The sequence below is a fragment of the Chiloscyllium punctatum genome, chromosome 15 (assembly GCF_047496795.1).
Source record: "Chiloscyllium punctatum isolate Juve2018m chromosome 15, sChiPun1.3, whole genome shotgun sequence".
NCBI lineage: Eukaryota > Metazoa > Chordata > Chondrichthyes > Orectolobiformes > Hemiscylliidae > Chiloscyllium > Chiloscyllium punctatum.
The window spans coordinates 70,895,740-70,923,453 of record NC_092753.1 but is presented as its reverse complement, the minus strand read 5'-3'; the positions used below and the strand labels follow the sequence as shown (position 1 = coordinate 70,923,453).

Sequence of the window (27,714 nt, the reverse complement as noted above, 5' to 3'; positions counted from 1 at the left end):
TGCTACAGGAAAAATGTGAAACTTAAAAGGGTTCAGAAAAGATATGCAAGGATGTTACAGAATTGCAAGGTTTGAGCAACTAGGAAGAGATTAAATAGGCTGGGACTATCTTCCCCTGGAGCATTAGAAGATGAGGGGTGACCTTGTAGAGGTTTATAAAGTCATGAGGAGCACCAATAGGGTAAATAGACAAGGTATTTTTCCTAGGGTTGGGGAGTCCAAAATGAGAGGTCACAAGCTAAAGTGAGAAGGGAAAGATTTAACAAGAACCTGAGGGGACAACTTTTTCCAAGCATAAGGTGGTGTAGGCATGTAGTGAGCTGCTAAAGGAAGTGCTGGGGGCTCATACAATTACAACATTTAAAAGGCATCTGGATGGGTATATGAATAGGAAGGGTTTAGAGGGATATGGGCCAAATGCTGGCAAATGGGGTTGGCTCGGACGAGGTGGGCCAAAGGGTCTGTTTCCCTGCTGTGTGACTTATGAGTCCCTCCCTCCGATCACTACCGATAGGATACAGTCGGGGGTTTTCACAACAGACCCGATGAAAGAGCAGTGCCTCGAAAGCTAGTGCTTCCAAATGAACCTGTTGGACTATGACGTGATGTTGTGTGATTTTTAAACTTGACTAAAACAAACAATCACGATTGTACTCGCTGAGAGGAGCAAAAAATATTTACTCCCCAGATTGGAATCTGTAAAATACTTAAAACGAGGTGCTGGAGAACTGCAGTTAAACTGTACGCGAGTAAGAAGGACTAACTGCATCACAAAAAAACAGACGAGCAACATCTAACATTGGAATGATAAAAACATGTTTAAAGAGACGGAAAAATTAACCAAGGGGTCCGTAGCAGCAAACTGGGAAATCAAAATGAGAAATGAAAGGGGCCAATGGTGGAAAAAAAACAGGAAGGAGAATATTAATTTCACTTAGTTAATGTTCTAAAGCAGCGAAGCTAGCAAAAGGAGATTTAATAATAGTCACGGTGAAAAACGAGTTAACAAGAAACCCCACCCAACCCTCTCCCGCCCGGGTTTAAACACCCGATTGGTAAAGACAAAGTAAACACTTACTAAATTCAAGGAAGAACAGAACGCCCTGACTTTCCGTTATATACTCTTCCGCGCCCTTAGAGCTCCGTTTAGCTGTTCAGTAGCCAACAGTGGGCGGGACAAAGATTTCCTGTCACAGCGAGAGAGAGAGAGAGAGAGAGAAGGCAAAGTAGGTTAAATGCCCTTCCTATTCGAACGTGCAACAGCTGTCTATGCGTAAGCTGTCGCTGCACACAGAGAAAAAAACATACCTGTATCTGATACTGTAATTTATGTTCCTTGGAAACAACTCACATCTGCTTTTCACAAACAGAGTTAAGTTTTGTTTTAGAAAAATGTTGGAGAGATCACATGTGAAATGTTTTTAATCACTTTAACTTGCTAAAAGGGATAGTTTCATTGTCTTTATGCTCAATGGTCCGCACATCCGTGGTACCTGCTAGCTTTTTGTTGAGTCAAAAAGAAGTGTCTACCTTGCTATTCTTGGAAAGTTATGCAATGCATTAAGTAAACCGTAACACCACAACTTTATGGTATACCACGATGTGAGATAGGATGTTGGTATCTCTGGCAAGACTGACATTTGTTGCGCATCTCTGATCTCCCTTGAACTGATCGGCTCCCTCAGCCATTTCAGAGAGCACTGGCCATTGTTGTGGACCTGGAGTCACATAGAGGTCAGGTTACGTAAAACTGCAAATTTCTTTCACTACATTAGAACCAATTAGCATACCAGATTGGCTTGCTTTTACAACAAACATGGACACCATTTGGGCCAGCTTTTAATTTTAGATTTTTATTGATTTTACCTTGGGGCTCTGGAATATCAATCATCATTAGGCCACTGCCTCCCTAGCTGACGCAAACTTGTTATGCATTGCCCTTCTTGTGACTTGCTGAATTATCTTGTTTTCCTTGTCTGGTCTCACTGTATGCAGCTTGATTATTAACACCTCTCATCTGTATTTTACTGTTTTGTCGATATAATTCAACATTATATTAGTTTTGTTGATTGCACTTTTCATTGATTGAACACTGTTTGAACTCTTGGGTGTCTTTCAGCTTTGTTATCAATGGTTTCAACATCCTTTACAAACTATGTATGTGTCACTTTTTGATTCTTCCTAAGTGTACTTGTCTGTATTAAATTTCATCTACTTTTGTCTAATTCTTTATGTAACCCCTGAGCTCTGTCCTTTGCTTTTACTGTCTTTCCTTGTTTAGTATCATTTTCCAATTTGACCACTTTGTATTGTGTTTCTGAATCCAGGACATTGATATAAATTAGAAACTGTAGTGGTGCCAGCTGGTACTAGTAAAGTGATCATAAAGCATTATCAATGGTGTAAAAAATAACTGTTTTATACTATTGTTCTCCATTTTCTTATTTAATTTGGTCTGTTTCTTTCAGGCCACACCATTATGTTTGACACTTAATTGCTTTTTAAAGAATCCTGCAAGTCACTCAGTTACATTAGAGTCGAAAAGTGTGGCACTGGAAAAGCACAGCAGGTCAGGCAGCATCCGAGGAGCAGGAGAGTTGATGTTTCGGGCATAAACCCTTCATCAGGAATGAGGTGGAGGCAAAGGGGGCTGAGGGGTAAATAGGAGGGTGGGGGTGGGACTTGGGGGGGGTAGGTAGCTGGGAACATGATAGGTGGGAGGGTTGTGATAGATCAATGGGGAGGGTGAGAGTGAAGATGGACAGGTGGGACAAATCAAGAGGGTCTTACTGAGTTAGATGGTTAGATTTGGGATGAGGTGGGTGGAGGGGAGATTTGGAAACGTGTGAAGTCAACATTGATGCTGTGTGGTTGAAGGGTTGCAAGGTGAAAGATAACACATTCTTTCTCCAGTCGTCAGGTGGCTTGGATTTGGTAGTAGAGGAGGCCCAAGACTTGCATGTCCTTGGCAGAATGGGAGGAGGAGTTGAAGTGGTCAACCAAAGGGTGGTCGGGTTGTTTGGTGTGTGTGTCCCACAAAGGTTCCCTGAAACACTCCACGAGTTGGTGTTCTGTCTCCTGATGTAGAGGAGCCACGTCCGTTGGTCTGTCGAGTCTAACGTACATAGTAGATGAGGTGGGTGGACATGCAGGAAAATCTCTGCTGGATGTGAAAAGATCCAATGGGGCCTTGGACAGTGTGGGTGCAGGGAAGGTGCCGGATGTGGAGGGTGGGTTGGTGGGAGGCATGGAGTCAGGTAGGGAATGGTCTCAACGGAACACAGATAATGGTGGGGAGGAAATATGTCTCTGGTAGGTTCTGATTGTAGGTGATGGAATGTTGGAGCATAATGCATTATATCTGGACAGTAGTGGGTGGAAGGTGAGGACCATGGTGTTCTATCCGTGTTGTGATAGGAGGGGTGGGGTTCCAGGACAGAGGTGCAGGAAGTGGAGGAGATGTGCTGGAGTGCATTGTTCACCACGTTGGTGAAATTGCAGTCATGGAAATAGGAGGCCATCTGTGATGTCCTGGAGTGAAGCAGATGTCCATATTGGGTCAGTCACCAGAGACGGAGACAGAAAGATCCAGGAAGGGGTGGGAAGTGTCTGAGATGGTCAAGGTGAATTTAAGGTCAAAGTGGAAAGTTTTAGTGAAGTTGATGAACTATCCCACCTCCTGATTAGAGCACAAGGAGGTGCTGATACAGCCATCAATGTAGCAGAGGATTAGGTGGGGAATGGTGCCGGTGTAACTGCGGAAGATGTACTGTTCCATGTATCCTACAAAGAAGGAGGAATAGCTGGGCACCCACCCGTGGCTATCCCTTTGGTCTGAAGGAATTGGGAGGATTCGAAGGAGAGGTTATTGAGGGTGAGGACCAGTTCTGCCAATCGAATGAGTGTGTCGGTGGAGGGGTAATGGTTGGGTCAACAGGAGAGGAAGAAATGCCTTTGTCATGGTGGATGGATATGTAAAGGGACTGGATGTCCATGGTGAAGATGAGGCATTGGGGGCAGGAAACACTAGTCATTGGGGCGGTGAAGGGTGTGGATGGTGTCCTGAATGTATGTGGGGTTCTCCTGGATCAAGGGATCAGGACGGTGTTGAGATATGAGGAGATAAGTTCGATGGGCAGGAGCAAGTGGAGACTTTCAAACCCACCAAATCTCACAGCTACCTGGGCTACACCTCCTCCTAACCTTCACCCGCCGATCCCTTACCCAATTCCTCTGCTCCCAGAAGGAGCAATTTCACTCCAGGACATCCCAGATCGGCTCGTATTTCCAGGACTACAGTTCCCCTCCCATGTGATCAACAATGCACGACCTTGAACTCCACCCTGCCGACCCTATCAAGGATAGAACTCCTTGGTCCTTACCTTCGACCCCATTAATATCCAGATACGGTGCATTGTCCTCTGCCATTTCTGCCACCTACAATCAGACCCCACCACCAGAGACATATTTTCGTCCCCACCCCTATCTGTGTTCTGCACAGACAAATCCCTCTGTGACTCCCTTGTTACGTCCACCCTCCACATCCGGCACCCTCCCTTACCACCATAAGTGATGTAAAACCTGTGCCCACACCTCCTTCCTCATCTCTGTCCAAGGCCCCAAAGGATGATTTCACATCTAGCAGAGATTTTCCGATGTATCCACCTCATCTACTGTGTCCGTTGCTCTTGATGTAGTCTCTTCTACATAGAGGAGACAGAACACCAACTTACGGAGCGTTTCAGGGAACATCTTTAGGACACACGCACCATGCAACCCCACCCCCTTTGGCCGACCATTTCAACTCCCCTCTCCCACTCCACCAAGGATGTGCAAATCCTGGGCCTCCACCACTGCCAAATCCAAGCCACCCAGTGACTGGAGGAAGAATGTGGCATCTTCTGCCTTGGGACCCTTCAACCACATGGCATCAACATTGACTTCACTAGTTTCCAAATCTCTGCTTCACTCCCCTCCCCCACCAATTTCATCCTAGATCCAACCCTCCAACTCGAAACCACCTTCTTGTCCTATCCCACCTGTCCATCTTTCTTCCTACCTAGCCCCTTCACCCTCCCACTGACCTATAACAATCGGCTCTCCACCTGCATCCACATATCGCATTCCCAGCTATCTCCCCTCCAGCCCGAACTCCATCCCCATCCGTCTATTTATCTATCAGCCCCCTTCTACTCCCCGCATTCTTGATGAAGGACTTATGCCCAAAACGTCGACTCTCCTGCTCCTCTGATGCTACTTGACCTGCTGTGCTTTTCCAGTGCTACAGTTTTCAAATCTGACTCTCCAGCATCTACAGTTCTCACATTTACTCAGTTATATTAGACTGCTAGAAAAAAGCCAACATAGCTGCAACTGCAGCATCATATCAGTGCACGAAAAGGATGCACTTATCTCTCGCAATCTTGCAAAATTCTCCTCAGTATAATGGGGCTTGTTTCAAATGAAAGGTTCTGACCTGAAACATTGACTCCCCTGCTACCCTGCTGTGCTTTTCCAGCGCCACACTTTGCAACTCTGACTCTCCAGCATCTGCAGTCCTTACTTTTAATCAGCCAACATAGCTGCAACTACAGTATCGTCTCAGTGCATTAAAAGAGTGCACTTATCTCTCACAATCTTGCAAAGTTCTCTTCAGTATAATGTGGTGCTTGTGCAGAATTTCAGCAGACTGTTCTGCAGGTTAAATAGCAACAACCAGGCACAGGCATAATCTGAAAATCATACCCATCAGCGCATCACTATTCTTTAGTATATTCTGTTCCACCAGCAAGAATAAATCACAAACCCCACAATGGTATACAGGTATAAATCAGGGAGTGGAAGGATGGGATAGTAGCCCCGGGAGTCATCAGTATTCACACTGGAAAAATAGAGTGTTGTCGAGGAGAATACTGAGAGACTACTAGACTTGATGGGATTGAGGTTCACAAGGAGGAGGTGTTCAAATTCTGGAAAGTGTGAAAATAGATAAAACCTCTGGGCCAGATGGGATCTATCCTAGGATTCTTTGGGAAGCCAGGGAGAAGGTTGCCAAGTCTTTGGCTTTGATCTTTATGTCGTAATTGACTACAGGAATTGTACTAGAAGACTGGAGGATAGCAAATGTTGTTCCCTTATTCAAAAAGGGGAGTAAAGACAACCCTGGTAATTATAGACCAGTGGGCCTTACTTTGGTTGTGGGTAAAGTGTTGGAAAAAGTTATACGAGATGGGATTTATAATCATCCAGAAAGGAATAAATTGATTAGGGATAGTTAACACAGTTTTGTGAGGAGTAGGTTATGCCTCACAAACCTTATTGAGTTGTTTGAGAAGGTGATCAAACAGGTGGATGAGTGTAAAGTGGTTGATGTGCATATGGATTTCAGTAAGGTGTTTGATAAGGTTCCCCATGGTAGGCTACTACACAAAACATGGAGGCATGGGATTTTGCAGTTTGGATCAGAAATTTGGAGCTGAAAGAGGACGGACAGTGGTGTTTGAAGGGAAATGTTCATTTTGGAGTTCAGTTACTAGTGGTATACCGCAAGAATCCACTGTTTGTCATTTTTATAAATGACCTGGATGTGGGCGTGGAAGGATGGGTTAGTAAATTTCCAGACGACACTAAGGTCAGTACAGTTTTGGATAGTGCCAAAGGATGTTGTAGGTTACAGAGGGACATGGATAAGCTGCAGAGCTGGGCTGAGAGGTGGCAAATGGAGTTTAATGCAGAAAAATGTGAGGTGATTCACTTTGGAAGGAGTAACAGGAATGCAAAGTACTGGGCGAATGGTAAGATTCTTGGCAGTGTAGATGAGCAGAGAGATCTCTGTGTCAATGTACATTGATCCCTCAAAGTTGCCACTCATGTTGATAGGACTGTTAAGAAGGCATACAGTTTGTTAGCTTTTATTGGTAGAGGGATCAAGTTTCAGAATCATGAGGTCATACTGCAGCTGTACAAAACTCTGGCGTGGCTGCACTTGGAGTATCGCGTACAGTTCTGGTCACCGCAATATGGGAAGAATGTGGAAGCTTTGGAAAGGATTCAGAGGAGATTTACTAGGATGTTGCCTGGTGTGGAGGGAAGGTCTTATGAGGAAAGGTTATGGGACTTGAGGCTGCTTTCATTAGAGAAAATAAGGTTGAGAGTTGACTTAATTGAGACATATAAGATAATCAGAGGGTAAGATTGGGTGGACAGCGAGAGCCTTTTTCCAGTGATGGTGATGGCTAACACGAAGGGACATAGCTTCAAATTGAGGGGTGATAGATACAGAACAGATGTCAGAGGTAGTTTCTTTACTCATAGTAGTAGTGGAACACACTGCCTGCAACAGTTGGAGACTGACCAACTTTACAGGCATTTAAATAGTCATTGAATAGGCATATGGATGAGAATTGAATAGTGTAGATTAGGTGAGCTTCAGATTGGTTTCACAGGCGGCACAACATAGAGGGCCGAAGGGCCTGTACTGCCATGTAATGTTCTATGTTCTATGAGCTCTCTGCATTGACTTTGGACCATATAAGTTTTCATAACTTGAGGTGAAGATAATTTTGTTGACTATTACTTACTGAATTCTACAAAGAAGTAAGTCACTATCCTTAACATAAAATCACTTTGGCCATAAAAAAATGAACTTTGAATTGCCTGTTATTTTGGCACTGTAAGTGCTGTTCAGGGACCAAAATGGAGACCACAACATGCACATCTGTTGTGGATCGCACCAGACAATATATTAATCAAGAAATTAGCACACACAGAGCTAACATGCTCAAAATATGTTGAAGGTGGTGGATGGAGTATTAATTAGGGAGCTTCTTTGTCCTGGATGGTGATGAGCTTCTTGAGCATGATTGGATCTGCACTCATTTGGCAAGTGGAGTGTATCCCAGTGTACTCTTGCCTTTTGCTTTGGAGATGGTAGACAGACTTTGGAGAATTAGGAGGTGAATCATTTACTGCAGGTTTTTTGAAATTCATTCACACGAGTGTTGCTATCCAGGATAAAATCTATTGCCTGTTGTGCTTCCACAGAGCTGTAATGGAGGGAATGCCTGGATTTTGACTCAACAAAGGCATAGTTACAAACCTATATCTAGAGAATGATGAGTGACTTGAAGAAGAATTTGTTCCAGTGTATCAACAGATGTACAAATTTAGAGCAGGAGTAGGCCATCTGGCCATTCGACCCCGCTCTGCCATTAAGTAAGATCATGGCTGATCTCCATATTTATTCCATACTTCTATTAACCCACAAAACCTTTCATCCCTTTGGTTGTCAAGAATCTATCTACCTTAAAAAGATTCAAAAACTCTACTTCCAGAAACCTCATGATTTTGAAAACCTCTAGCATATCTCCTCATAGGTTTCTCCTCTCCAAGGAAACTAGTGCCAACTTCTTCAATCTTTCCTCATAACTGAAGTGTTTCATTGTTTGAACCACTCTCGCAAATCGTTTTTGCACTCTCTCCAATGCGTTCAGATCCTTCCAGAGTGTGGTGCCCAGAAATGTACACAATGCTCCAAATTAGGTCTAATTGCTGTCTTATATAAATTCATTATAATCTTCTGACTTTTGTATTTGATGACCCTATTTAGGAAACTTGAATAGTGTATGCTTTATTAATAGCTCTCTGTACCTTTCCTGTCACCTTTAATTACTTATCTCCATATACAGCCAAATCTCTCTACTCCTGCACACCTTTTTAAAAAGATCCTTTATTTTATATTGTCTTTCCATGTGTAACACCTCAGACTTCCCCACATTGAACATGCATATGGAAAAATGCCCATGTACAATTCTCTCTGTTTCCTCAGATAGTTTTGTATCCATGTTACTACCATTCCTTTTATTCTCTATAATTTTTTTCATAGGTCTGGTGTGTGATACTGTATTGAACATCTTTTGAAAGTCTAGATACAACAAATAGTGGTCTTTCCCTCTTCAATCATCTATGTTACCTCTTCAAAAAAAAACTCCAGCAAATATTCTCCTTCCTATCAGAACGATGTTGTGAGACTTAAAAGGGCTCAGAAAAGATTTACCAGGATGTTGCCAGGGTTGGGGGATGTGAGCTGTAGGGAGAGGCTGAACAGGCGGAGGCTTTTTTCCCTGGAACGTCGGAGGCTAAGGAGTGACCTTATAGAGGTTTACAAAATTATGAGGGGCATGGATAGGATAAACAGACAAAGTCTTTTCCCTGGGGTTGGAGAGAGCAGAACTAGAGGGCATAGGATTAGGGTGAGAGGGGAAAGTTATAAAAGAGACCTAACGGGCACCTTTTTCACACAGAAAGTGGTACGTGTATGGAATGAGCTGCCAGAGGAAGTGGTGGAGGCTGGTACAATTGCAACATTTAAAAGACATTTGGATGGGTATATGAAAAGGAAGTACTGGATTAGTGGTGCTGGAAGAGCACAGCAGTTCAGGCAGCATCCAACGAGCAGCGAAATCGACATTTCGGGCAAAAGCCCTTCATCAGGAATAAAGGCAGGGAGCCTGAAGCGTGGAGAGATAAGCTAGAGGAGCGGGTTTGGAGAGATATGGGTGGGGTGCTGGCAGGTGGGACTAGATTGGGTTGGGATATCTGGTCAGCATGGACCGGTTGGACCAAAGGGTCTGTTTCCATACTGTACATCTCTATGACTATATGACTCTAAGTTAATTTCCCTCATTTCTTTGCATGGGGCACGGAAGAAATGGTCCACTAACTATAAACTTCTAAGTTACTAGTTAAACACAACAGCTTACAGCAACTGGTCAGAAATCACAACTGCTTTCTTCAGCATTTTGTTATTTTTACTGCAGAAAGACAGAGACACAGCAGTCCAGAGGTTACTCTCCCTCTATTGTTATCACTGAAGCTGTCAACGTGCCCAGAATGAGCAGACAAATTGGAAAGTTGTTGTCAGGCTGATAACATCCAGCATTCACAACTGTCTACAATAGCAGAAACCAATCAGCAATCTGTTGCTGGAAAAGTCTCACTCTGCACACTGCAAAGCCATGACACCTTATCGCTTCTTCCCTGCCCCGCTTGCAAAGCAGCAATATAAACATAACTCAAACTGAGTTCCAATAACTTGTTTTTAAAAATATAGCAATTCATTCCTGTCCTTGGTTTTAAAACAGTAGTTTTTTCTATTTTAATCCTCGATCAAAAATAAAGAAAAATGAGAAAATATAGTCTTTCTTTACTTCCGTCATTCTAAGAGATGAAACACCATTTCAAAAATGTATTTCATCACAAATTATGTGGCACGTGAACAACAAAGCATGGCATTTACATCCATTCAGCATTCCTTCTTACTATATAACTTTATAAATCTCTCAGCATTTCTTAAACCTCTAATTTATTATACTATTTTACACCTAAGACAATGCATCTACAGTTATATTATCTTTCCCAGCAATGTGAATAATCTCACCCTGGAGCATTGGACAGTACCTTATTGAAGTTTGTAAAATCATGAGGGATATGGAGAGGGTGAATGGGCAAGGTCTTTTTCCCAGGGGAGAGGAGTCCAAAACTAGAAGGCATAGGTTTAAAGTGAGAGAGGAAAAATTTGAAAGGGACATGAGGGGCAATGTTTCATATAGAGGGTGTATAGAACATAGCTGCAACAGGAGGTGATGAAGGGGAGGTCCAACATTTAAAAGACATCTGGATAGGTATATTAATAGGACATGGGCAAAATGCAGGCTAATGGGACTAGATGAGCTTAGACTCTCTGGTTGGCACGGACAAGTTCCACCTAAACTGTATAACTCTATGACTATAAGTGGTTGATACTACGGACCCCATCTGGGTAGCCTCCTGGTTTCAAGTTTTTGAGTTTTCAATTTTAAATGCTGGATTATGCTGTCTATAGAATAATGTTTCTTTGTTGCTGTATTGGATGTAGACTTCAAAGTGTTGAATAGCCAATAATAATCCCGAAAATGTCTTTTTCTACGGAAGACAAACTCCTCTGATGCTTGTTTAGTTTCTTCTACAAGTACTACACTGGTTTCTCCATTCCCAAGTCATCACCTTGTGAGAAGAGTGCACCTAACCCTGAGACCAACAGCATCAATCACTACTTTAAAAAGTCTGGAAAAATCATGGGTGACCAATTGGTTCATTAATTAGGAATGCTTTTAGCTTCTCAAAGACTGCCTGACATTTTGTGGACCATGATCGATAAAGTGTGGAGCTGGAAAAAGCACAACAGATCAAGCAGCATTAGAGGAGCAGGGGCGTCAGCATTTCAGGTTGGAAGCTTTCTTTGAGATGAAAGATTCCAACCTGAAACATCAACTCCCCCGCTCCTCTGATGCTGTGTGACCTCTGTGCTTTTTCCAGCTGCACACGTTATTGACTCTGACTTTTCAGCATTTGCAGTCCTCACTATCTCCAGTTTGCTGACCATATCACTCTTGGTTGTTTCTTTAAAAATTGGTTAAAGATACAGCTAATGTGTTGATATTATATGGAAATTTTCAGTAAACCCATACATTCCTAAAATTCTTATAATTTTCTTTTTAGGTTTAGGAATAGATAGTTCTATTAATGGCTTCACTTTTGCTATCCTTGACAACACCTGGTCTTGTCTTACAATATGCCCTTGCCATTGCCACTTTTGCCTTTGCAAGTTCACTTCAAAATGATGTTTTTCAGCTGCAACTTGATTTGTCAGCCTTTGGAATACAACAGGGGCATTCCTTAAACCAACTGGCATAGTTCAACATTGGTATAACTTATTTAGTGTGACAAAAGCAGATATCTATTTAGCCCTTGATGTTAATGGCAGTTGCCTATATCCCTTCAACAGATGAGTTTTGGTAAGGATTGAGGCACTGCCAACTTTATTGATCAGTTTTCTAACTGTGGAATGAGCGCACGCCTGTTTTTATGTATTTACATTTCTGTAATCTATACAAAATCTGGTTGATCAATCCAGTTTGGGAACTAACACTATCGCTTAACTCTAGGTGCTTTGACTAGATTTAATCAAGTAATTTTACACCATGTATATGTTATTTATAACTGAGTTTGCTTTTCTGGGATTAACCAATATAATGCTGGTTCATTGATTCTTGAGTCTCCTACGTCTACATCATGCTGGCTAATGTACATACAGGTGTATCTCTACAGATTACCTGTACATCCTAAATAGTCTTAAAATATCCTCTCACTTCCTTCCAGTAAATTTGAGAATCCAGTGTCTAATTGTTCCAGTGTTTCTGTGTTGGCTAATCAAAATGTAGGAGATGCACTTTGAGTACTGTCAACATTCCTTCTACCTCACTCTAATTTCTCTGTCATTCCCCACTACTCGTACCACCTGATACACTTACTCCTTCTTACTCTCTACAATATTAGTTTTTCAACTTGCTTATGTGACATAACCCATTCTTTTTCCTACGATCAAGGGTATCTATCAGATAAGTCATTTATTAATCTTCCTAACTATCTTGTATGGACCATTGAATGTTCATCTTATAAAGGCAAGAATACCAATACACTATCTCCTACCTGCAACATTCTAAATATAGAAACTTTACCTGCCCACTCTTTCATCTTATCTTCTGAACCCTTTACATGCTCTTGTGCTACAAATAGGGAAATAGAAGACAGGAGCAGGACCAGGCCATTTGAGCTCTCAAGCCTGTCCCACCATACAATATGATCACAGCTGATTGAGTTCAATATGTTAATTTTGCGCTCCACCCATATCCCTTCAGACCTTCAGCCACAAGAGCTGTATCTACCTCTTTCTTGAGAACACATCATGTTTTTACCTCAACCACTTCTTGGTAAATTGTTCAGGCTTACCACTCTCTGGTTCAAGAAATTTCTCCTTACTTCAGGATTTATCTCAGCCAACCAATGAACTAACTGCTTTGGATTTGGTATTGTGTAACAAGGAAAGATTGATTAATAGTCTTGTAGTGAAAAATCCTCTTGGAAGGAGTGACCACAACATGCTAGAGTTTCAAACTCAGTTGAAAAGAGTGAAGACAGAGTCACATTCGAGAGTTTTAGTGTCGGGCAAAGGTAATTATCCAGACCTGAGGAAGGGGTTGGCCTAAGTGGACTGGGCAAAATATTAAAGGGCAGGAAAGTTGAAGAGTAGTGGCAAATGATTTGGGAGACACTAAACACCTCTCAATTGAAGTATATTCCTGATAGGAAGAGGAATTGTAACAAAGTGGAAAATCATCCATGGCTTAACAAGGAAGTCAAGGATAACATAAAAGAAGAAAGACAAAGAACAAAGAAAATTTACAGCCCAGGAACAGGCCCTTCGGCCCTCCAAGCCTGAGCCAATGTCTAAAATGTAATGATCAAAATGTAATGTCTAAACCTGTCGGTCAATTCCTAAGCGTCTGTATCCTTCTACTCCCCACCTACTCATGCATTTATCCATATGCATCTTAAATGAAATCTACCGTGCCTGCCTCCACCACCTCTGCTGGCAACACATTCCAAATCCCACCACCCTCTGTGTGAAGTACTTGCCATGTGTATCCCCCTTAAACTTTCCACCTCTCACCTTGAAAGCGTGACGTCTCGTTATTGAATCCTTCACCCTGGGAAAAAGCTTGTCTCTATCCACTCTGTCTATACCCTTCATGATTTTGTAAACCTCAATCAGGTCCCCCCTCAATATCCTTTCTTCTAATGAAAAAAACCTAACCTACTCAACCTTTCTTCATAGCTAGCACCTTCCATACCACATCCTCGTAAACCTTCTCTGCACCATCTCCAAAGCATCCACGACCTTTTAATAATGTGGCGACCAGAACTGTACACAGTATTCTAAATGCGGCCGAACCAATGTCTTGTACAATTTTAACATGACTTGTCAGCTCTTATACTCAGTACCCCGTCCAATGAAGGCAAGCATACTATATGCCTTCTTGACCACTCTATCCACCTGTGCAGCAATCTTCAGGGTACAATGGCCCTGTACTCTCAGATCTCTCTGCCCATCAACTTTTCCCAAGGCTCTTCCGTTCACTGTATAATTCACTCTAGAATTAGTCTTGCCTAAATGCATCACCTCGTATTTGTCTGGATTGAAAACCATCTGCCACTTTTCCGCCCAACTCTCCAGTCGATCTATATCCTCCTGTATTCTCTGACAGCCCCTTATGCTTTCTGCTACTCCACCAATCTTCGTGTCATCTGTAAACTTGCTGATCATACCAATAATACCCTCTTCCAGATCATTTATATATATTACAAACAACAGTGGCTCCAACACTGACCCCAGTGGAACACCACTGGTCACCTTTCTCCATTTCGAGAAACTCCCTTCAACTACTACTCTCTGACTCTTGTTGCTCAACCAGCTCTTTATCCACCTTGCTAGGACACCCTACACACCATTTGACTTCCCTTTCTCCATTAGTCTACCATGGGGAACCTTATCGAACGCCTTACTAAAGTCCATGTATATGACATCAACAGTCCTTCCTTCATCTATTAACTTGGTCACTTCCTCGAAGAACTGTAAAGGCAAAAACTAGGATATATCATACTGCAAAAGTTAGTGGCATTCTGGAGGATTGGCAGAAATTTAAATGTCAGCAACTAAAAACAAAATCTAAAGAGCTAAGATGAACTACGAAAGGAAACTAGCAGAAAACATAAGCACTGATACCAAAAGCTTCTGTTAGTATATAAAAAGTAAGAGAATGGTGAAAGTAAATGTTGGCTCTTTAGTGGCCAAAAATGGCAAGGTAATAATGGGGAACTCAAAAATGACAGAGACATTGAACCAATATTTTATCTCTTCTTCACAGTGGAAGATAATAATTTATTCCCAAAAACTGCAGTTACTCCAGAGGAACTTAGTGAAATTCCAATAAGTAGGGAGAAGGTATTAAGTAAATTAATGGGATTAAAGGCAGATAAGTCCCCAGGGCCTGATGGCTTGCCCCCTAGAATATTAAAGAAGGTGGCAGCAGAAGGTGCATTAGTTTTGATTTTCCAAAATTCCCTGGATTGTCGAAAGGTACCCGTGGATTAGAAACATGCTAATGTGACACACTTATTCAAAAAAAGGAGATAGGCAAAAAGTGAAAAATTATAGACCAGTTAGTTTGATCTCTGTAGTAGGGAAGTTGGGGATTCAATCATAAATGAGGAAATAACTGAACACTTGGAAAACAAAGCTTAACTCACCAGTATCAGCACAGTTTCATGAAAGGCAAGTGGTGCTTGACAAACTTGCTTGAGTGTTTTGAGGATGTAACCAACAAGGTGGATAATGGGGATCTGGTGGATGTGGTATATCTAGATTTCCAGAAGGCTTTTGACAAGGTGCCACAAAAAAGAATGATCCAAAAAGGTTAGATCCCAGAGGGTTAATGGTGAAGTATTGCCTTGGATAGAGGATTTGCTGACTGACAGAAAGTAGAGGGTCAGGATAAATGGGTCCTTTTCTAGCTAGCAAACTGTAACTAATGGAGTGCTGCCAGGTTCAGTTCTTGGACCTCAACTATCTACAATCTATATAAATGATCTGCAAGCAGGGACAGATTGTACCATAACAAAGTTATGGATGATGATGATGAAATAGCCGAGAAAGTAGCTAATGATGAAGAGACAAAGAGTTTACAAATGATATTAATAGGATAGAATGGACCAGAATGCACAGATCGAGTTTAATGTGGATAAGTGTGAGGTTGTCCATTTTGGCCAGAAAAATAAAATGGCAAATTATTATGTAAATGGGAAATAGATACCAAATGCAACAGTGCAGAGGGATCTGGGTGTCCTTGTACATGAATTTGAGGAAGTGAGTATGGGGATGCAGTATATAATAAGAAAGGCAAATGGAATCCTGGTATTTTTTGCAAACGGTCTGGATTATAAAAATCAATAAGTGTTGTTACAGTTATATAAAGCATTGGTGAGATCACACCTGGAATATTGTGTCCAGTTTTGGTCTCCTTACCTAAGGAAGGATGTGGTGGCGCTGGAGGCATTTCAGAGATGGTTCACCAGGTTGATTCCAGAGAGGAAAGGGCTGTTGTATGAGGAGCTGTTGAATAGCTTGGGCTTGTTTTCACTGAAGTTCAGAAGAATGAGGGGGGGATCTGATTGAGGTATATAAAATGCGAAAGGGGATTGATAAGGTGGACGTTGAACAGACTGTCCCTCTAGTGGACAGTCTCAAACAAGAGGTCATTGGTATTGAATGAGAGGGAATAAGTTCAAAACTGAGATGAGGATAAACTACTTCTAAGTAGGAACTCTTCTGTGGAACACATTGCCCCAGAGTGCAGTGGAGGTAGAATCAATCAGCACGTTCAAGAAAGAAATAGATATGTTTCTGATGAAAAGCAGGATAAAAGACTAAGGGGAGCAGGCAGGAAAGTGGAGTTGCAATCAGGAGAAGATTAGCCATGATCATGTTAAATGGTGAAGCAGACACAAAGGGCCAAATTTCCTACTCCAGCTCCTAACTCCTATGTTCTAAAAGGTTTACCCTTTATCCTTATTATGTCCCTGGTCTGGACTCCCCCAATATCAGGAACATCTTTCTTGCATCGATCCTGTATAGTACTGTTAGAATTTTACAGATTTCTATGAGATCCCCACTCCTTCTTCTAAACTCCAGTGAATATAATTCTATCCAAGTCAATCTCTCCTCCTATGTTAGTCCTGTCAATTTGGAATCAATTTGGTAAAGCTTCACTACATTCCCACTATAGCAAGAATATTTTTCCTCAGAAAAAGGGGGCTAAAACTGCACACAGTATTCCAAGCATAACCTCACCAATTCCCTCTGTAATTGCAGCAATATAGCCAGTTCCTGTACTTGAATCCTTTCATTATGAAGACCAGCATACAGTTTGTCTTTGTTACTGCCTCGTGTATCTGCATACTTACTTTCAGCAACTGGTGCATGAGGACACCTAGGTCTTGTTGAACATTTCCCCTTTCTCATTTTAACATCATTCAATTAATAATCTGCCTTCTTATTTTTAATACCAAAATGGATAGCCTCACATTTACCCATATTATGTTGCATCTGCTACACATTTGCCTACTCACTCAGCCTGCCCAACTTACACCGCAACATCTCTACATCCATCTCACAGCTCACCTTCCACCAACTTTGGGTCATTTCAGAATTTTGAGATGTTACATTTAGTTCATCTAAATCATTAACATAATTATGAATAACTGTGTCCTAGCACTGGTCCCTGCTATATTACACTAGTCACTTCCTGCCATTCAGAAAAAAATCCATTACGTAATTCCTAGTCTTTGTTTCTTGTTTGCTAACCAATTTTCTATTCATCTCAATATTCTGCACCCAATTCATGTGCTTTAGTTTTACATATTAATCTCTTTGTCAGAAGCTTTCTGACAGTCCAAATAAATCACATCCATTGGCTTTCCCTGATCAACTCTATTCATTACATTCTCGAAGAATTCCAGTAGATTTGTCAAGCATGATTTCCCTTTGTCAATCCATGCTGGCTGTGTCTGATTCTACCAGTTTTCCAGATGGTCTGCACTAAAATTCTCGATAATGCACTCCAGCATCTTCCCCATTACATATGTTAGACTCACTGGTCCATAATTCACTGTTTTCTCCCTAACTCCCTTCTTAAATAGTGGGATTACAAAGAACAATGCAGCCCAGGAAGAGGCCCTTCAGCACTCCAAGCCTGCACTGACACATTTTGACCTTTCATATTAAAACTATCTTCACCTACAGGAGTCATATCCCTTTATTCCCTTCCTATTCATGTATTCATCCAGGTGTTTCTTGAACGCTGCTGTTCTGTCTGCTTCCACCACTTCCTCTAGCAATGCATTCCAGACACTTACCACCCTTTATGTTAAAAACTTGCCTCGCACATCTCTTTTAATACCCCCACCCACATCTTGGGTTACATTAGCTACCCTCCAAACTGTAGGAACTGTTCCAGAGTCTAAAGAACTTAATCCAAAATTAAATATTTGTATTTCAGTTTAGAAATTTTACCCTAATCAATTTCAAATTAACTCTAAAATCATGACCATAAATCAATACAGATAGACTAACCCCAACTGATTCATCTCAGGAGTAAGAAATCTAATTCTTTGAGCCAATCCTGTGGGTATTCATGACAGTATGCCTAAAACAATGTTTTGAGAATCTGATCATATTTCTCCAAAGCTCTCTGCATCTTCAAATGATATGTAGTTGATTTTAATTGTTTTATACCAAACTGCTGATGAGATCCTGGAAAAGCTTAAATATAATTCTACAACCCTGATCAGTGATTTCAATTTGTAGTCCATAACAAGTAAAAAATAAACTGCGAACTTTTCCACTATCAGCTTGGCTTTAATTCCCTTAAACAACTTTAGACCTCAGGCTGTCACATCCATAATGGTAAGGTATGGTACACTTGTGTCCTGCTTTCATTTTTGGAAATGGGAGTACACAATCTGTGACCATTTGACTGTGTATCAATAGTACTGTTTACATGCTCAGTGTAAAGCCTTTGAGTGATTGGTTAAAGGAAACAGTTGCTTTACAACTGATGGAAAGAATAACTGGGTTTTTTCAGACTTGAATTACTTTCACTGCAGACAGAAATAAAGAACATGCTCCTTCAGCAATCTAGGGGTTTCTCTTCCTCTACAGTAAATACCCAAGCTGTTCACCTGCCTAGGAGCCAGTCAGAAAGCCATGGTTAGGCTGATGATTTCTGGTTTCCACAACTTGGTACAACTGCACAAACCAATCAACAATCTGTTGCTGGGTGAATGTACATTGTGTACATATCCTGGTTCCTGCTCTTGTACTTGAATCCTCTTGTTATGAACAGAGGAACTGGGTACCAAAGTGGTAATGTCACTGGACTAGTAACCATAACCCCAGTTAATCTTCTTCCTGGCAGTATGGTGGCACAGTGATGAATGCTGTTGCCTAACACAGCCAGGGATCCCAGGTTTGATCCAGAATTCTGTGACTGACTTTGTGGAATTTCTGGATTAGTTGTGTTGGAAGAGCACAGCAGTTCAGGAAGCATCCAAGTAGTTTCGAAATCGATGTTTCGGGCAAAAGCCCTTCATCAGGAATAAAGGCGGTGAGCCTAAAGCATGGAGAGATAAGCTAGAGGAGGGTGGGGGTGGGGAGAAAGTAGCATAGAGTACAATGGGTGAGTGGGGGAGGCGATGAAGGTGATAGGTCAGGGAGGAGAAGGTGGAGTGGATAGGTGGAAAAGGAGATAGGCAGGTAGGACAAGTCCGGACAAGTCATGGGGACAGTTACTGAGCTGGAAGTTTAGTACAAGGGTGAGGTGGGTGAGGTGGGGGAAGGGGAAATGAGGAAACTGTTGAAGTCCACATTGATGCCCTGGGGTTGAAGTGTTCCGAGGCGGAAGATGAGGTGTTCTTCCTCCAGGCGTCTGGTGGTGAGGGAGCGGCGGTAAAGGAGGCCCAGGACCTCCATGTCCTCGGCAGAGTGGGAGGGGGAGTTGAAATGTTGGGCCACGGGGCGTTATGGTTGATTGGTGCGGGTGTCCTGGAGATGTTCCCTAAAGCGCTCTGCTTGGAGGCGCCCAGACTCCCCAATGTAGAGGAGACCGCATCGGGAGCAACGGATACAATGAATGATATTAGTGGATGTGCAAGTAAAACTTTGATGGATGTGGAAGGCTCCTTTAGGGCCTTGGATAAAGGTGAGGGAGGAGGTGTGGCGCAGGTTTTACACTTCCTGCGGTGGCAGGGGAAAGTGCCAGGATTGGAGGGTGGGTTGTAGGACCTGACCAGGTAGTCGTGGAGGGAACGGTCTTTGCGGAAGGCGGAAAGGGATGGGGAGGGAAATATATCCCTGGTAGGGGGGTCTGTTTGGAGGTGGCGGAAATGTCGGCGGATGATTTGGTTTATGCAAAAGTTGGTAGGGTGGAAGGTGAGCACCGAAGCGTTCTGTCCTTGTTACGGTTGGAGGGGTGGGGTCTGAGGGCGGAGGTGTGGGATGTAGACGAGGTGCGTTGGAGGGCATCTTTAACCACGCAGGAAGGGAAATTGCGGTCTCTAAAGAAGGAGGCCATCTGGTGTGTTCTGTGGTGGAACTGGTCCTCCTGGGAGCAGATCTGGCGGAGGCGGAGGAATTGGGAATACGGGATGGCATTTTTGCAAGAGGTAGGGTGGGAAGAGGTGTAATCCAGGTAGCTGTGGGAGTCGGTGGGTTTGTAAAAAAATGTCAGTGTCAAGTCGGTCGTCATTAATGGAGGTGGAGAGGTCCAGGAAGGGGAGGGAGGTGTCAGAGATGGTCCAGGTAAATTTAAGGTCAGGGTGGAATGTGTTGGTGAAGTTGATGAATTGCTCAACCTCCTTGCGGGAGCACGAGGTGGCGCCAATGCAGTCATCAATGTAGCGAAGGAAGAGGTGGGGAGTGGTGCCAGTGTAATTACGGAAGATCAACTGCTCTACATAGCCAACAAAAAGACAGGCATAGCTGGGGTCCATACGTGTGCCCATGGCTACCCATTTGGTCTGGAGAACGTGGGAGGATTCAAAGGAGAAATTGTTAAGGGTGAGGACCAGTCGGCCAAACGAATGAGAGTGTCGGTGGAAGGGTACTGTTGGGGAGGTCTGGAGAGGAAAAAATGGAGGGCTTGGAGGCCCTGGTCATGGCGGATGGAGGTGTAGAGGGATTGGATATCCATGGTGAAGATGAGGTGTTGGGGGCCAGGGAAACGGAAGTCTTGGAGGAGGTGGAGGGCATGAGTGGTGTCTCGAACGTATGTGGGGAGTTCCTGGACTGGGGGGATAGGACAGTGTCGAGGTAGGTAGAGATGAGTTCAGTGGGGCAGGTGCATGCTGAGACAATGGGTCGGCCAGGGTGGTCAGGCTTATGGATCTTGGGAAGGAGGTAGAACCGGGCAGTGCGGGGTTCCCGGACTATGAGGTTGGAAGCTGTGGGTGGGAGATCTCCTGAGGTGATGAGGTTCTGTATGGTCTGGGAGATGATGGTTTGGTGATGGGGGGTGGGGTCATGGTCGAGGGGGCAGTAGGAAGAGGTGTCCTCGAGTTGACGTTTGGCTTCAGCGGTGTAGAAGTCAGTGTGCCAGACTACCACTGCGCCCCCTTTATCCGCTGGCTTGATGGTGAGGTTGGGATTGGAGCAGAGGGATTTGAGGGCTGCGTGTTGTGACGGTGAGAGGTTGGAGTGGGGGAGGGAGGTAGACAGGTTGAGGCGGTTAATGTCCCGGCGGCAGTTGGAAATGAAGAGGTCGAGGGCAGGTAATAGGCCAGCGCAGGGTGTCCAGGTGGATGCAGTGTGTTGGAGGAGGGCGAAGGGGTCCTCGGAAGGTGGGCGGGAGTCCTGATTGTGAAAGTAAGCTCGGAGGCGGAGGTGACGGAAGAATTGTTCAACGTCACGGCGTGTATTAAATTTCATTGATGCGTGGACAGAGGGGGATGAAGGTGAGTCCTTTGCTGAGGACTGATCGTTCGTCCTCAGTGAAGGGGAGGTCTGGGGGGATGGTGAAACTCGGCAGGGCTGGGAGCTGGGATCTGGTGTGGGTGTAGAGCTGGGAGTGGGGGCGGAACCTGTAACTGGAGTGGGTGTGATGGTGGGGGGAATGGGGTGGAGTCATGAGCAGGGGTAGTGTTCCTCTTGGGGTTCTGGGGGGTGGAGATCGTGACAGTGGGGTCTGAGGGGGCATGTCAGCAGAATGCAGGTGAGTGGCGTTGGTGGGGGTGGAAGTGGTGGTGACCATGGCAGTAGGGGTGGCAGAAGTCACTGAGCATGTGGCATCAGCGACGATGTGAAGGGCAGAAGTGATGTCAGGTGTGATGCATGAGGAATTGTGAGGGGTGTAAGTGGTTGTGGGAGTGGCCATGATGGGGGTGGAAGTGACATCATCAATCAGCGTGGAGGTGGTAGCTGCATCAGCCGCATGGCTAATGGTGGAATAGGTTCCGAGGCCAGGGGAATCTTCTGGAATGTTTGAGGAGTGCTGGTTATGGAGGTGGGTGGATATCAGTTTGTTGTACTTACAGATTTTGATGTTTGAGATGGAATTGAAATACTGTTTGTTGAGAGTATGAATTCTCCTGAGGATGTAGTACAGAGTGGGTCCTTTGCAATTCTGAGAGAGTGTGGCCCTCAGCTAAGGCAGGGCTGACTGGAGAGAGGTTAGGTGCCGGTGCATTGTTGCAAGCGTGGAGTGGAGGATCTTGAAGGAGAACTGTTGCTGGATTTCTGTCTGTTTGGGTTTCCACTGGGTGCTTCAGTTCCATTCCAGTCCAAAGATATGCAGATTATAAGGACTGGCAATGCCACATTGCCTCATAGTTTTAAGGGATGTGCAGGCAAGGTGGATTAGCCATGGTAAATATAGAGTAATTGGAAAGAGCGGGATGCTCTTTGGAGGGTCAGTACAGACTTGATGGGCCAAAATGGCCTCTGCATGTACTGAAGGGATTCTGTAATGACCAAATTACCATTTCCTTCTTCACAGATTGCTGCACCTGCATGCTTACTTTCAGTCATTGGTGTACAAGTACACATTAGTCTTGTTGCACCTCCTTTCTCACTGTCTCGCTGTCCAGATAATTTGCCTTGCTGATTTTTTGATACCAAATTAGATAACCTCACATTATCCATACTATACTTCATCTGCCTTGCTCCTGAGCACTCACTCAACTTGTCCAAATCAGACTGAAGCATCTATACATCCTCCTCACAGCTCACCCTCCCAACCAGCCAGTCTACATAGAGTGCTGCCAACCCTCTCAACATAGCGCAATCTGAGCCCAACATTAAGGCCCAGAATAGCCTGAGGATTTCTTATAAGGCTTCTGTAGTCTCCTCCAATTAATATAAACATTCTTTCATCTGACTTGTTGCAGCCATTGGGAGAACATTGTATAGGTACACTCGCCATTACAAGAGATTCTGCAAAATCCATTAGTGTTATTTATTTTTATACAATTATTGTGTCACCATGTGAAGTTTGTTGAGTGAAGGATCTTGATAGCTTTTATTGAATAATGTTGGTCAACGGCTGTTATATTGGGGAGACATATACAAATGCACCTTCGGGAGTGGTGAATCAATTCTGGAGAAAGTTCCTTTTAATTGAAGCAAAAACTCACATCCTCTTGATCTGATCAGTTCCCATCATTTCTGTTTGTTTTGTTGTCTGAGGTGCCCTCCAAATTGCAGGAGATAAGGCTGGGCCCTGTATCAAAGATTTTGCTGTTCCCTAATGAGCAAAACATTTCTTGAAGAGGCAAGCCCAAGGTGGAAGAAGGTCATGAATCTGCCTGCCACACAAAGTTCTTTCATGAGCTAATCAATATGCTCAGGTTAAATGTAGAGATTGTAGATTTTTAACATTAAGCTGCCACTTGTACAGTAACTCAGCTGCACTAGTGGCAAGTTAAAATTCAGCTCATAGATTGGCCACCATTCTCTATTTATCCATTCTGTCGAAATTAGTTGTTTTCACACAACAAAAACAATTTGCAACTTTAAATCATCTATTATTAAGGAATTAATTTAAGGATAATGTGCATCAGGGCGTTCATAAATCCACATGTTTCCTTTTTTAGGAAGGAAACACAAGCTGTAAGTGGCGAAAAGTAAAGCGAATGCAGGGGAATAGCTCCTGTATACCTAAATTGAAGCACAAAGGTGAGTCTGAAAAATTGTTGTAACGTACATTTCAAACATGAGATTCTGAGGAAATAAAAACATGCAGATATCTGCCACACATGTAAGGATGTTGCAGTTTCTTTTCCAAGTAATAAATTGTCATGCATTAGCAAAATCAAAATTTAGAATTGGTGCAAATTCAAAACTGATAAGCAAATATTAAACAGCAAGAAAGAGCAAAAAGGAAAAAAAAAACTGCAGATGCTGGAAACCAGATTCTGGATTAATGGTGCTGGAAGAGCACAGCAGTTTAGGCAACATCCAAGGAGCTTCGAAATCGACGTTTCGGGCAAAGCCCTTCATCAGGAATAAAGGCAGTGAGCCTGAAGCATGGAGAGATAAGCTAGAGGAGGGTGGGGGTGGGGAGAAAGTAGCATAGAGTACAATGGGTGAGTGGGGGAGGGGATGAAGGTGATAGATCAAGGAGGAGAGGGTGGAGTGGATAGGTGAAAAAGGAGATAGGCAGGTAGGACAAATCCGGACAAGTCATGGGGACAGTTACTGAGCTGGAAGTTTAGAACAAGGGTGAGGTGGGGGAAGGGGAAATGTCGAAACTGTTGAAGTCCACATTGATGCCCTGGGGTTGAAGTGTTCCGAGGCGGAAGATGAGGCATTCTTCCTCAAGGCATCTGGTGGTGAGGGAGCGGTGGTGAAGGAGGCTCAGGACCTCCATGTCCTCGGCAGAGTGGGAGGGGGAGTTGAAATGTTGGGCCACGGGGCGGTGTGGTTGATTGGTGCGGGTGTCCCGGAGATGTTCCCTAAAGCGCTCTGCTTGGAGGCGCCCAGTCTCCCCAATGTAGAGGAGACCGCATCGGGAGCAACGGATACAATAAATGATATTAGTGGATGTGCAAGTAAAACTTTGATGGATGTGGAAGGCTCCTTTAGGGCCTTGGATAGAGGTGAGGGAGGAGGTGGGGGCGCAGGTTTTACAGTTCCTGCGGTGGCAGGGGAAAGTGCCAGGATTGGAGGGTGGGTTGTAGGGGGGCGTGGACCTGACCAGGTAGTCGCGGAGGGAACAGTCTTTGCGGAAGGCGGAAAGGGGTGGGGAGGGAATATATATCCCCGGTGGTGGGGTCTGTTTTAAGGTGGCGGAAATGTCGGTGGATGACTTGGTTTATGCAAAGGTTGGTAGGGTGGAAGATGAGCACCAGTGGCGTTCTGTCCTTGTTACGGTTGGAGGGGTGGGGTTTGAGGGCAGAGGTGCGGGATGTAGACGAGATGTGTTGGAGGGCATCTTTAACCACGTGGGAAGGGAAATTGCGGTCTCTAAAGAAGGAGGCCATCTTGTGTGTTCTGTGGTGGAACCGGTCCTCCTGGGAGCAGATCCAGCAGAGGCGGAGGAATTGGGAATACGGGATGGCATTTTTGCAAGAGGTAGGGTGGGAAGAGGTGTAATCCAGGTAGCTGTGGGAGTCGGTGGGTTTGTAAAAAATGTCTGTGTCAAGTCGGTCGTCATTAATGGAGATGGAGAGGTCCAGGAAGGGGAGGGAGGTGTCAGAGATGGTCCAGGTAAATTTAAGGTCAGGGTGGAATGTGTTGGTGAAGTTGATGAATTGCTCAACCTCCTTGCGGGAGCACATCTCCGGGACACCCGCACCAATCAACCACACCGTCCCGTGGCCCAACATTTCAACTCCCCCTCCCACTCTGCCGAGGACGTGGAGGTCCTGGGCCTCCTTCACCACTGCTCCCTCACCACCAGACGCCTGGAGGAAGAACACCTCATCTTCCGCCTCGGAACACTTCAACCCCAGGGCATCAATATGAACTTCAACAGTTCATTTCCCCTTCCCCCACCTCACCCTAGTTCTAAACTTCCAGCTCAGCTCTGTCCCCATGACTTGTCCGGACTTGTCCTATCTGCCTATCTCCTTTTCCACCTATCCACTCCACCCTCTCCTCCCTGACCTATCACCTTCATCGCCTCCCCCACTCACCCATTGTACTCTATGCTACTTTCTCCCTAACCCCACCCTCCTCTAGCTTATCTCTCCATGCTTCAGGTTCACTGCCTTTGTTCCTGATGAAGGGCTTTTGCCCGAATCGTCGATTTCGAAGTTCCTTGGATGCTGCCTGAACTGCTGTGCTCTTCCAGCACCACTAATCCAGAAGCAGGAAAGAGCAGCACAGTCTATCAGGATACATAGAATAGCAGACTTAACACAGGGTAAGCTAGCAACAAATTAACTTTTCGGGAGATCTACAGTGCCACAGGCCACTTCTGGGAATCTTACACAAATGCAAATTAGACACAATGTTAGTGAAAACTAGTATCATTTATTAACTCTAACACTAAGCACATGGATCAGCAGGATTTCAGTAGAAATATTCCATGTGAACTGAGATCACTATGACGCAGCATAAAACCATTAATCCCACATACCTCAGACAACAAACAGAAATGAATTTAGAAAAGTGAAGTTATAATCAGGACAGAGCGTGGAATAATATGGGTTTCACAACATCTTTCCGAAAATGTGTCTTTCCAGTCAAGTTTTTAGTTTACTGGTTAGTTGTTTCTTTTAACAGTTACAGTTTTAGTGTTATAAGGTTAGAGTTATATAGAACAGAAGAAACACTTTGGCCAGCAAGCCTGCACCAATATAAAAATCATCTATCTACTTTAATCCCACTTTCCAGCACTTGGCCCATTGCTTTGGATGTTATGACATTTTAACTGCTCAACCACATACCTTTTAAAGGCTGTGAGGTTTCCTACCTCTACTCCCCTCCCAGGCTGTGTGTTCCAGATTCTCACCACACTTGGGGAAAAATATTTTCCCAAATCTCTTCCAAACCTACTGTCCTTTACCTTAAAATGATGCTCCCTTGTTACTGCGCCTTCAACTAAGGGGAAAAGCTGCTTCCTATCCACTTTATCCATGCCCCTCACAATCTTATACGCCTCAATCAGTTGCTCGCTAACTTCTGTGGACAGAAAGACAGAGCTAATGTTTTGAGTCCAGCGATTCTTCCGTCAGAACATTGGCAAATGGAACATTGAAAAGTATAACCACTTCCCCCAGCCCTAACTTCGTCTGCTCAAAAGAAAATAGAGTCATAGAGATGTACAGCATGGAACCAGACCCTTCGGTCCAACTTGTGCATGCTGACCAGATATCCCAACCCAATCTAGTCCCACCTGCCAGCACCCGGCCCTTATCCCTTCAAATCCCTCCTATTCATATACTCATCCAAATGCCTCTTAAATGTAGCAATTGTACCAGCCTCCACCACATCCTCTGGCAGCTCATTCCATACACGTACCACCCTCTGCGTGAAAAAGTTGCCCCTTAGGTCTCATATCTTTCCCCTCTCATCCTAAACCTATGCCCTCTAGTTCTGGACTCCCCGACCCCAGGGAAAAGACTTTGTCTATTTATCCTATCCATGTCCCTCATAATTTTGTAGACCCCTATAACGTCACCCCTCAGCCTCCGATGCTCCAGGGAAAACAGCCCCAGCCTGTTCAGCCTTTCCCTATAGCTTAAATCCTCCAACCCTGGCAACATCCCTGTGAATCTTTTCTGAACCTTTTCAAGTTTCACAACATCTTTCCGAAAATGTGTCTTTCCAGCTCCTCTTTATAGCTAAACTGCTCTATTACAGACAACATCCTGGTGAAACTCCTCTGCACCCCCTCCAGTACAATAACATCATTCCTATTGTACAGTGACTAAAACTGCACTCCAACTGGGGCCTAACCAAAGTTTTGGACAGCTCCCCACTCTTACAATATGTGCCATGACTGATAAAGGCAAGTGTCCCATATTTTGTTTTTAATTGACTTGTGGGATGTGGACATTGCAGGTTGGGCCAGCATGTATTGTTCCGCCTCATGGTTTTGGAGAAGGTGGTGGTGAGCTGCTTTCTTGAACTGCTCTAGTTCATGTGCTGTAGGTAGACCCAAAATGTTGTTAGGGAGGGAATTCCAGGACATTTGACCCAGAGAAAGTGAAGGAATAATGATATATTTTCAAGTCAAGATGGTGAGTGGCTGAGACGGAACTTGCAGGTAGCGATTTTCC

General features: G+C 44.0%; 1 protein-coding gene across 4 annotated transcripts in view; it reads right to left on the bottom strand.

Moving 5' to 3' along the window:
- LOC140486376 (type 2 lactosamine alpha-2,3-sialyltransferase-like) overlaps positions 1-27,714 on the bottom strand; it is a 144,266-nt gene that overhangs the window by 82,086 nt on the left and 34,466 nt on the right. For all 4 annotated transcript variants that reach the window (XM_072585421.1, XM_072585420.1, XM_072585423.1 and 1 more), the window contains exon 2: positions 1,079-1,187. The gene's annotated coding sequence lies outside the window, so the exon portion shown is untranslated. The remainder of the gene's footprint in view (positions 1-1,078; positions 1,188-27,714) is intronic.